This window comes from Panthera uncia (genome assembly GCF_023721935.1).
Source record: "Panthera uncia isolate 11264 chromosome A3 unlocalized genomic scaffold, Puncia_PCG_1.0 HiC_scaffold_11, whole genome shotgun sequence".
NCBI classification, from domain to species: Eukaryota; Metazoa; Chordata; class Mammalia; order Carnivora; family Felidae; genus Panthera; species Panthera uncia.
This window is the reverse complement of record NW_026057578.1, coordinates 20707095-20718134: the sequence shown is the minus strand read 5'-3', so window position 1 is coordinate 20718134 and position 11040 is coordinate 20707095.

Genomic DNA, 11040 nt, shown 5'->3' with positions numbered 1-11040 from the left:
CTTAGCCCTACTGTCCATGTAGGGCCACACACACACACACACACACACACACACACACACACTCTCTCTCTCTCTCTCTCTCTCTCTCTCTCTCTCTCTTTTATATATTCTCTCCCAGCCCCGTAACGCCCCCCACCCCCACGCACATAGCTCTTCTTCCACTCGTGCTCTGTTCTAGCCGAGGAGATTCTGGCAACCCATGTTTTCCTGGGAGCTTCCCTGACTTTGAATAACACTTTTGGTAACAAACGTCCCCTGTGGCTGAAGCTTCTCTCAGGCTCTGTCCGGCATTTTCCCCAGCTGCTGCTCCGTGGGGTCCTGTGAACTGCTTCGTCGCCTCTGCTCCCAGCGCTGCCGGGGGAGCCGGGGTTCAGCCTCTGTGCTGACAGAGGAACCAGGCAAGTCACCGAGCCCCACCGTCCTGCCCCCGGCCACTCCAGAGGAACCAGAGGATCCTCCTGGGGGCAGCGCAGCCCTTGAGGGACAGTGAGCAGCTGCCCAGCACAGCAGGGAGGACATCTGGTCACAGTCTTGGGAGCACCTGGAGCAGAAGGTGGGGGAGACAGTTCCTTGGGGCCCCTGGCAGCTAAGCAGGGATCGTGGTAGCTGGTGGGGGGCTGTGGGAAGATACCTTCCCTGCTCTGGGTAGGAGGCTGAGACCCCGGGCCCCTGAGGGTATGGAGGCCCCCTTTTTAGTATTTTGTTCTATAAGGCAGATTGTGTGTGTGTGTGTGTGTGTGTGTGTGTGTGTGTGTGTGTCTCTGTCTGTCTGTGGTAAACATACCCCGTGATCCTCTAATAATAGGCTCCCCGAGAGATGCCCACCTCTAAACAGAAGCTCTGGAACCCTGAGTGCGTGTCCTTCCCTCGTCCGTCTCCGAGGCCAGTCCTTTCTGTCGTAGTTGCCTGTGGCCTGCCACCGCAGAGTATCACAACCTGGGTGGCTGAGAACGACAGACATTTGTGGTTTCACAGTCTGGAGGCAAGGAGTCCCGAAGGTGCTGGCGGGGCATGCTCCCTCTGAGCCTTCGGGAAGAATCCTTTTCCTGCCTCTTCCAGCTCCTGGCAGCTCCAGATGTACCCTGGCCTGTGGCCGCCTTACTCCCGTCTCTGCCTCCCTGTTCACATGGCCTTTCTCCCTGTGTGTCTTCACATCCGCTTCCCTCTGCGTGTGTCTGTCTCTGTGTCCAAAGTTCCCCTTTTTATAAGGACACCCGTTCACTGGTGAGGGCTCACCCTAACGACTGTGTTTTTTAACTTGATTACCTCCGTCGAGATCCTATGTCCAAAAAAGGTCATATTCTGAGATCCTGGGGGTTAGGACTTCCATGCATATTTTTAACGGGACACCACAATCCCTAACACCCTCTTCTGTGAGAATTGAATCTGGTCACGCGTGTAAAGCTCTGGGCACGATGCCCGGCTGGCACTTGCTAAACACTCCTGAAATTGCTGCCGAAAGAAAAAAGCTGAGCACCTGGAAATAAGGTGCTTGGTGTACATCGTGTGCCAGGTACATTTTGGGTCCTTGACATGTATGGTCCCACTGAATCTTCACAACGACCCCTTGAGACAGGCAAGACTTCTCATTTAAATGATGAGGAAGCGGGGCGCCTGGGTGGCTCCGTCGGTTAAGCGTCCGACTTCGGCTCAGGTCATGATCTCGCGGTCCGTGGGTTCGAGCCCCGCGTCGGGCTCTGTGCTGCCAGCTCGGAGCCTGGAGCCTGTTTCAGATTCTGTGTCTCCCTCTCTCTCTGACCCTCCCCCGTTCATGCTCTGTCTCTCTCTGTCTCAAAAATAAATAAACGTTAAATAAATAAATGATGAGGAAGCTGTGACTCAGAGAAGTTAAGGCACTTGTCTGAAGTCAAACAGCCCAAGTGGCAGAGCTGAGGATCAACCCCAGGCCTGTGTGGCTCCACCTGTCACGCTGGGTAGGACGCCTGTGTGGAGGGGAGTGGGAGATGCTCAGAGCAGGGAGAAAAACAAGGAGGGAATTCTGAGCACAGAGCCCACAACCCTGGGAAACTTCCTGGATCTGAGGGGCATGGAACGCCTCTCAATAATAGTGAGTGGGTGGGCTGGATCACAGGCTCCCCTGGGGAGGTGCTGGCAGGTGCCAGGATCTGAGTCATTCCACTGTGGCCTAACATGCCTGCCCAGTACTCCAGGCCTGGGACCAGGCCCAACTGGGGCTGAAGACGTTGCCCGGAGTGTAGACACATTTCACCCTATTCTGAGTACATGCGGCTCCCCGGGAAGCTGAGGGGTGATACTTCCTTTAAGAAACTTGAAAGTGCAGTTTACTCAAGATTCAGGATACTCTCTCTTCCTCTTGCATTCTTTCCAGGGGTTCCCTACACCTAAGCAAAGTGATAGCAAATTAGGTTTTCTGTTCTAAACTTCTGAACCAGAAGTTCATTTACTTAGATACTAACTTGTTTACTCATTCAAACATTTATTTATTCCTTCACTCATTTGGTTTTCCACCCATTCACCTAATGGCTCACTGGTTTATTCATGCTCTCACACATTCATATACACAGCTGTCCATTCATCATCTATCCTTCCATCCATCCATCCATCCATCCATCCATCATCCGTCCATCATCTATCCTTCCATCCATCCATCCATCCATCCATCATCTATCCTTCCATCCATCCTTCCATCCACCCATGCAACACTTATTAAACACCTACTATGTTTTACATACAAAGCTCCCAAGGCTCCCAAAATACTTTTTCATCCACTTTCACTGCTACTTCACTTTCATATTGGGAAAAAGAGCCTCTGCACCAATGACACCCCCAAAATACTTGGCCTTCTGGTGGCATGGCTCCAGAGTCTCCTCCCCAAGAGGACGTTGGGAAAAATGGACCATGGGTCATCTGCACAGTCCTAGTCTCTGTGTGAGAGCCAGTGACAGCCATCTGAGACTTGAGGGTCCCCAGGGCGACACTTCCCATCTTTTGATGTGAAGGCCATATATAGTTCTGGGCACTATGGCTCCCCTAGAGTATTATTTCCAGTTATTGGGCTCCATTTCTTGCTTCCCGCAGGCCAGAGCAGGCTATGGTGACCTGTGGACTTGGGCACCATCCTTGAGTTGTTCCTTGGGGCCACTTTTCACAGCGTAAAGGCAACCATGCCCCCTGGGAGGGTCATTGACACTCAGAGACTTTGAGGAGGGCAGCACAGGAGTGCAGAGCAACCTGGGGAAAGACCATAGCATTCTGTCCCAGCCAGAGAGCAAGAGGAGGCCCTCCTGGTCCATAACAGATATGGGGACACAAGCCAGGGAAACTGGCAGGAATATCCCTCCCTTGTCCCTAAGTGCCCCGCTTCCGTGCCTTTTCATGTGCCGAGCTCTCGCTCCTTCACACCCTGGGCAAGATGTCAGTTCCCAGAGCAGCCCTTCTGGACCCCCGCTTTCTGCCACTCCCCTTTCCTGCTCCCTTAGTCTCCTCTCCCTCCCAGGCCCTGCCCTTTACACACCCTTCGCACAATCCCCGCTTGCCTGCTTCCCTACTTCCTGGCAAATGTTACCACCCCCATTTCACGGAGGAGGAAATCAAGATTTAGAGCAGGCACAGAGGGAGTGGCCAGGCCCGGGTGAAGATCCCTGAGTCATGGTAGCTTTTTTCTAGCCACGTTAGCCAGGTACTTTATTAATTCAGTTTAACTTAAAATTGGATGGGTCGTGTGTGTGTGTGTGTGTGTGTGTGTGTGTGTGTGTGTGTGTCTGCCTGTGGGTGGCCCCAGCTGAGCCAGCCCTGCCCCGGGAGAGGAGGTTGGACATTTGGAGGTGTCTGGGAACTGGGTGTGTCACAGAGCCTTGCAGCCGTCCTCCAGGTTGCATTGGTAACAGCCACTGTCACAGCGGCTGCGGCAGCCAGCTGCCGAACTGGGAGCCGTGAGGGCGCCTGCCAATGCCAGGGCCCGGTACCCCCGGCCTCACCGTGTCCCGTGGGCCTGCACTGCCAGGCAGCTGGGGCGCTATGCAGAGCTGGGCTGAAGGTGCAGACGTCATGGGAGGGGAGCAGGGAGGTTTGGGCCGCTGGTGTCTCAGGGCCAGGTCCAAGGGGTAAGGAGAATGAGGTGAGGACCTGCTATGTCATAGAGGTGTATGTCCTCTCTGTCAGTCCTCACAACACCCCCGTGAGGGAAGAATTCTCCTCTCCTACAAATGAGGAAACAGAAACTCGGAGAGGTTAGATAAATGGCCCAGATGCCAAGTGGTGGGGGTGTATTTCAAACCTCGGTCGGTGGCCTCCAAACCCAGACCCTTGTGGGACACACACTGCCCCAGACTCCTGCTGCCCGCCCCCTGCAGGGGTCACTGACTTCTATATTCTAAGGGATGTGAGTGACGACCCCACCCTGCCCATAGGTGCCATTTTCCCTTCCTCTGAATATAGAGAGTATTAGGGACCCCTGCATTTATTTGGGACCTTAAGCGATGGTCTTTTTATATGGACAGTCTTGACCGGACAGTTTTGCTTTTTGGTCTATGCTACTTGTATCTTGTTTTAACTCACCTTTCTTATGTTATTAGTGCAGTTGAGCACCTTTTCACATGCTGAGTGTCCGACAGATCACGGAGGCAGGAAGACCATTTCGAGTCTAGTGCATCAGGTCCTGTTAACACAGTGCATTAAGCGACGTGCCCAGCTGCACGCAGGTAACTTGCGGAAGAAGTCATTTTTACAAAGTCTGCCGAAAAACTCACGCTCACGGGTAGCTCTGAGGTCTCTGCTGTGGGTTAACGTCACCTATCTCTCCAGATACCGTGTTTCCTTGAACCCCCAGGTGCGCACCCCTGTGTGTGAACCCACGCACCAAAGGATCACCCGCACCCAGTTTAAATGCATCCGTGCTAGAAGGTCAGCCTGACTCGCAAAGCCCAGCTTTCCCACTTACCAGCTGTGGGGCTCCAGGGAGGTGACTGAACCTCTCTGGGCCCCGGCTTCCTTCTCTGTAAGATGGATGCCGCAGCAGTTGCTGCCTTCCCTGCTATGAGGGTGCAATGAGACGGACACACATGAAGGGTGTAGCACAGAGCGGGGACGTGGGGAGCCCATGGTATGTGCCAGATCATGAGTGGTCTGAGGGAACTCTCTGGGAGGGACCCAAATAGCACGGGTTTGTAGTCATGGGATAAATCAGTGCAGGTTGATAAATCACTGACTCCTTGGAGGGGGTAGAAAGATCTGCATGTGAGTCGTCAGTCCTCCACTGACCTCACCCTCCTGAACCTGTTCCTTTCTCTGCAACAGGTGCCTTTCTCATAGCTGCTGTTGCACACAGACGCGTCACCGGGGCCACCCGGTGCGGCCATCCAGGGACCAGACCACAGCCCCGGTGCTTCTTAACCACCTTAGAGCACAAGTGCTGGCAGGCAGATTCTCTCCAGGGCTCACCTGGGCTGACTCATTTACAAACCAGCAAAGCGCAGGTCGCTGCTGACGGGCTCCATGTTTCCTCTCTCGCCTCACAGTGGGGCGAAAGGAGAAGGCTGTCCTCACCCCGAGGGGTTGGGTTGGGGCCCCTCACACACAGCTTCGGGATTCCGCACAAGCCCTCCCATCACGCATTGCCAGCCCCACCCCGGTCGGCCAGCAGAGGGCCCTAGAATGTGAAGGTGTCTCTTTCTTGGCACTCGCCGGCCCTGGGTGTTCGCGAACTTTTTGGCGTTTCCCAGGCCAGGGGGTGGAAATATTGCATTGTTTTTATTTGTGTTACCCTGATCACATCTTTTCACATGGAGCATTTACGTCTTCTCTTCAGAGGGTGTTAATTCCTCTCTGCTGTGTCCTTTTCTAACAGATGTTTTTTTGGAGGTCTTTTTTTCCTTATTGATTTCTAGGAACTCTTTATATAGACTGGAGAGGAACACTTGATCATTTGTTGCAGACATCCTGTCAGGTGGCCACTCACTTTGTTTATAGTGTCTTTGTTATACAGGAATTTTGAAGGTTGATGTAATGAAACCGCAGGTGTTTCTGGTTCATGGCTTCTGGATTTTATTTTGCTTGGGGAGATGTTCCCTACCACCTTTGATTTCTTCCCAACTGCGTTCTCATCAGACCCTAATGTAGGCTTCCATCCACCAGGGGAAGCTCCTTTGTACTTGGCACAGAATAATAACTTGCTCCCCTTCCTGTGAGCTCTGCATATCTCCTTCCCTCCCTAATGTTTACTGACCCTTTAAAACCGAGTCCCGGGGCGCCCGTGTGGCTCAGTCGGTTAAGCATCCGACTTCGGCTCAGGTCATGATCTCACGGTTCGTGTATTCTGTATTGTATTAAGCAATACAGATCTTAGAGTTCTGGAGCTCAGAGGTCCAAAGTGGGTCACCCTGGGCTAAAATCATGTATTGGCAAGTCTATGGTCCTTTCTAGAGGCTCTGGGAGAGAGCCCACTTTCCGGCTTCTAGAGGCCGCCCTGCCTTCCTCAGCTCACGGCCCCCTTTCGCCTCCAAAGTGCATGCAGTGACCCTCCAGTCGTCAAGCTCCCACGTGTCTGGTTTTCGCTCTTCTGGCTCCCTCTTCCCCGTTTAAGGACCCTCGTGATCATGCGGGGCCCGCCCAGATAATCCGGGATAGTCTCCCCATGTCAAGGCGGGCTGAGAGCCACCTAAATTCCATCAGCAATCTTAATCCCCGCCTTACCATGGATCAGAACATATTCACCGATTCCAGGGATCAGGACCTGGGTGCATTTTTTGTGGGGAGGGCGGTCTCCTGCATCCCACAGCCAAGCCTCCCTGCTGCTTCTCCAGACAGGAATCACCTGCCTCTACCCCCCCCCCCCCGGGGCTTCATCCCTGCCTCCCCCCTCAGACTCACCCTCGGGATTAAAACCCAGATGGCTGTGCCCACCTCAGGGCATCGAATTCAGGAGTTCTTGGGCAAGGGCTGAGAACTGGGCGAAGCGATTCACACATCCAAGTTTTCTGGTCACCGAATCAAACAACCACTTTTAAATTTAAGTTGGTTAAAATCAAATACAATTAAAAAATCAGTTCTCTGGTCACACGGACATTTCAAGTGCTCAGTAGGCACACGTGACCAACACAATATGTATCTTGTCCAGCATATAAAATCATCTGACTAAGTGGCTCAGGCAGAGACAAGCTAGTGTCCATGCCTTTGCTTAAAGGAAGGATCCAGGCAAGCCTCAAAGCAGGGGGGTGGGGGGGGGAGCTTTCAGAACCTTTCTGGCAAGCTCGGCAGGGATGATCTTGAAGGGACAGCCACCACCAGCTTCTTCCAGGTGCCGGCACTTAGGGTGGGGGCCTCCGGATTATCATCTCCTGTTCGTTTTTGAGAGAGATTGTAACGGAAGGTTTTAAAATATTTTTTTTAAGTTTTATTTATTTTTGAGAGAGTGAGCAGGGGAGGGGCACAGAGAGGGAGAGAGAATCCCAAGCAGGCTCTGTGCCGTCAGCGTGCAGCCCAACGCAGGGCTTGAACTCACAAACTGTGAGATCATGACCTGAGCCGAAACCAAGAATTGAACCCTTAACCAGCTGAGTCACCCAGGCGCCCCCGTAACTAGAGGATTTATTTATTTACTAAAAAAATTTTTGTTAATGTTTATTTTTGAGAGAGAGAGACAAAGCGTGAGTGGGGGAGGGGCAGAGAGAGAGAGAGAAAGAGAGAGACAGAATCCGAAGCAGGCTCCAGGCTCTGAGTTGTCAGCACAGAGCCCGACACGGGGCTCGAACCCACGAACCGCGAGATCATGACCTGACCCGAAGTCGGACGCTTAACCGACTGAGCCACCCAAGCACCCCCAGCAGGTCATCTATTTTTCTGGCTCTCGCCCACCTTGACCAGCTGACGGGAGCACCCACAGATGTGCTTTTCTCTGTCTCCCAGCCAAGCCTCAGCTCTCATTCAGGACGCTCAATGATATTGATTTTATTTCAAGATGTTTTTATTCTTATTATCTATAATACAAAATAGTCACGCTTGAAAATTCTGCAGCCCAGAGAGGCGCTACAGCAGAATTATTAAGTGGAAGAAGTGTGGCGAACACTGCCAGACCCGTCTAAGAATGAGTATACTGGTGGAGTGAGCCAATCTTGTCTTAAGGGGAAAGTTATCGCCTTACAGGAAGCTTAGGAGTCAATAAAGACGATACTCAAAAATGTAAACACAGGATTTGCCTTTTATAATATGTCATCCCTGCCCCACCCTATCCTCCCAGGGATTGCCTCATAGATAGCAGTATTGCTGTGTACTGATGTTCAGGTTGTGCACTGCGTAAAGATATTACATCTAAAGGGGCACCGTCCACATGGTAGTCATTTACTAAGTTATATGATGATACCTGTGTGGGTATGGGGAATCCAGACTTCCATGCGAGTTCTAAAACAGCAGAAGAGAGACTCTCTTTCATAAGCCCACGTTGTCGCACATGGCCACGTACATGTTCATGGGAAAGTATGGACCTACACGTACCCCAATGTACCTATGGGCACATGGCTATGCCCCAAGATTGCCTTTCAACCTGTGCTCTCAGAGACCTGATTCCTCCCCTTCGCTTGACTCAGAGCCAAATGTGTCATTTCACCTGGGGGTTGGGGATAGGGTGGGACGTGGACTGTGCCCATGACATGTGCACCTAGCATCTGGAAACGTGTAAGTGGGAGAGAGTGGGCCCACTAGTCCTCTGGCCAGGCTGTTTGGGTTGTTCAATAATACACTGTCTCTATCAGCTATGGCTGTGTAACAAATGGTTCCAAATTCAATGGCGATCATTCATTAAAGCAACACTCGTTATTCATGCTGTGTGTCTGCTGGCTGGCTGAGGGGCTGCTGATCTGGCCTAGGCTCTGCTGGGTGGCTCCATTTCGAGCCGTGGGTCTGGCTGAACTTGCCCCTCCTGCTGGTCGGGCTCTGGTCTGTGCCATATGTGTTCATTCTGGGACTCGGGCTGCAGCCATCCAGGGACAACTCCTCCCGTGGTGATGGGAGGTGCAAGAGGGCCATTGCCACCACACGGGCACATTTCATGCCTTGGCTTGTCTCGTGTCTGCTAACGTTTCATTGGCCAGAGGACGTCATGTGCCCAAAGCCCGAGTCAATGGACAGGTGGGGTTGGGGGTGGGGTGGGGACGAGGGCCACAAGCAGAGGGAGGGATAATGAATTGAGAATAATAATTCAATCTGTCCAATATGAACTTAAATGACATAGGGACAACACTAGTTTTGCACATTAGTACCAAAAATAACTGAGTTCCTACCAAAATCCTTCTCCGGCAGCCCAGGGATCAAACCATGGAAATGCCAAATGTCTGTGGCTTTTCCCTTCTTTACCTCTGCCTGTGCCCCTGTTGAAATCAGGAGCGGTTATGACCGGGTGTGACCAGGCACCTTTGAGCATCCAGCATTTGTCTGTCCTCATTCCACCCTGAACTAGAGACTGATGTCAGCACTTTTTCTTTTTTTTAATATTTATTTTTGAGAGAGAAAGAGAGCAGGGCTCTGAGCTGTGAGCACAAAGCCCAGTGTGGGGCTCGAACTCACGAACCGTGAGATCATGACTTGAGCCGAAGTCGGACGCCTAACCAACTGAGCCACCCAGGCGCCCCATCAGCATTTTTTCAACTGGCTCTAAAACAACCCAATTCCTAAAGCATTGGGTGGTCAGTTTGATTCCCTGAATGTTCGGAGAGGATCTACAAGGGTCGCATCACACGCCATACAGCCATTCCTCCCGCGATGGCCGTGTCTGAGGATCTACTTGTGGCCTCTGTCCCTCCTTTGTCTTCTCCCCGGCTTCTTAGCGGCCCCTGGGTTTTCCACTTGGCCAAAGGAAGTTTGGCATTTCCCTGACGGTGGGCACCTGTTGTTCCTTGGGGACCCCGTGGGGGTTTATCTCAATCCATCTTGCTATAATACATCACTATCCATCGCTAATTATGAGTCAGAAGGAATCTCCAAAAGAGAGCAGCTGGTAAGACGCAGAGCTGGCTGAGTCCAGGCTGGTGGTATTGCCTCCTCAACCACATGTGGCGTCTGGCCAGTGGGGAGGAAGAAAGAGAAGGAAAAGTCACAATTAAGAAAAAAAAAAAAAAAAAGGTACACTAACGGCTTATTGCATAGCGGTTGAGAACATGGCCTATGAAGCCAGGTTCCTGGGGTCCAAGTCCAGGCCTGTCATTTACTGGCCAGGTAACGTTGGACAAGTTAATTTCTGTGCGCCTCTGTCTTCTCATCTGTAAAATGGGAGACTGCCAATAATGGGCGTCTGTGGGGACTACATGAATGAATCCACGTAAAACGGTGGTTCTTAACGGGGGGCAATTTTGTCCCCCAGGAGGCATCTGGCAATGTCTGGAGACACAACCTGGTCACAACCGGGAGGGGTGCTTTTGGCATCTGGTGGATGGAGGGCAGGGAGGCTGCTGGCACCCCGCGATGCACCGGGCGGCCCCCGGGACACAGTTATCTGACCTGAAAGTCCAGGGCGCAGGCTGAGGACCCTAGCTGCCGCGTTAGCACGTGACACGTGTCCAGTGGCTCCGGGGCCTGTGTTGGGCTTCCTTTTGTCACTGTGGCCACACAGCCTGTGCTTGTGACCAGAGCTTCTCCTTAACTTCCTGTAGCCTCTGATGTTCATAACGAGGAGAGTAGAAATAAAAATGATAACTATTGCAACGGTTCCTATTTCCTGTGCACATACGATAGGCCAGCTACTCTGCCTGGCTTCGTATTTACAGGGCTTGTGATACTCACCGTGACAGCAGCTCTGATTAGTTCCACTCCGCAGGGGAACCGAGGCTCAGGGAAGTGACCCGTCTCAGCTGGGACGCAACAGCACGGTTTGGGAAACTGAGGCCCAGAGAGAGAAAGGGACCCATCCGCGGTCACACAGAGAGTGAGTAGGGGGCAGGGACTGGAGCTGAGGACTTCCAGGACGCTGCCTCCTCCCACAGGTCACCCGGAGGGACAAGCAACTGATGCGTGAGAGGGAGGCTTTGTTTTCTGTTTCCGTGTTTGTTTTATATTGTTTTGTTTTTTTTAAAA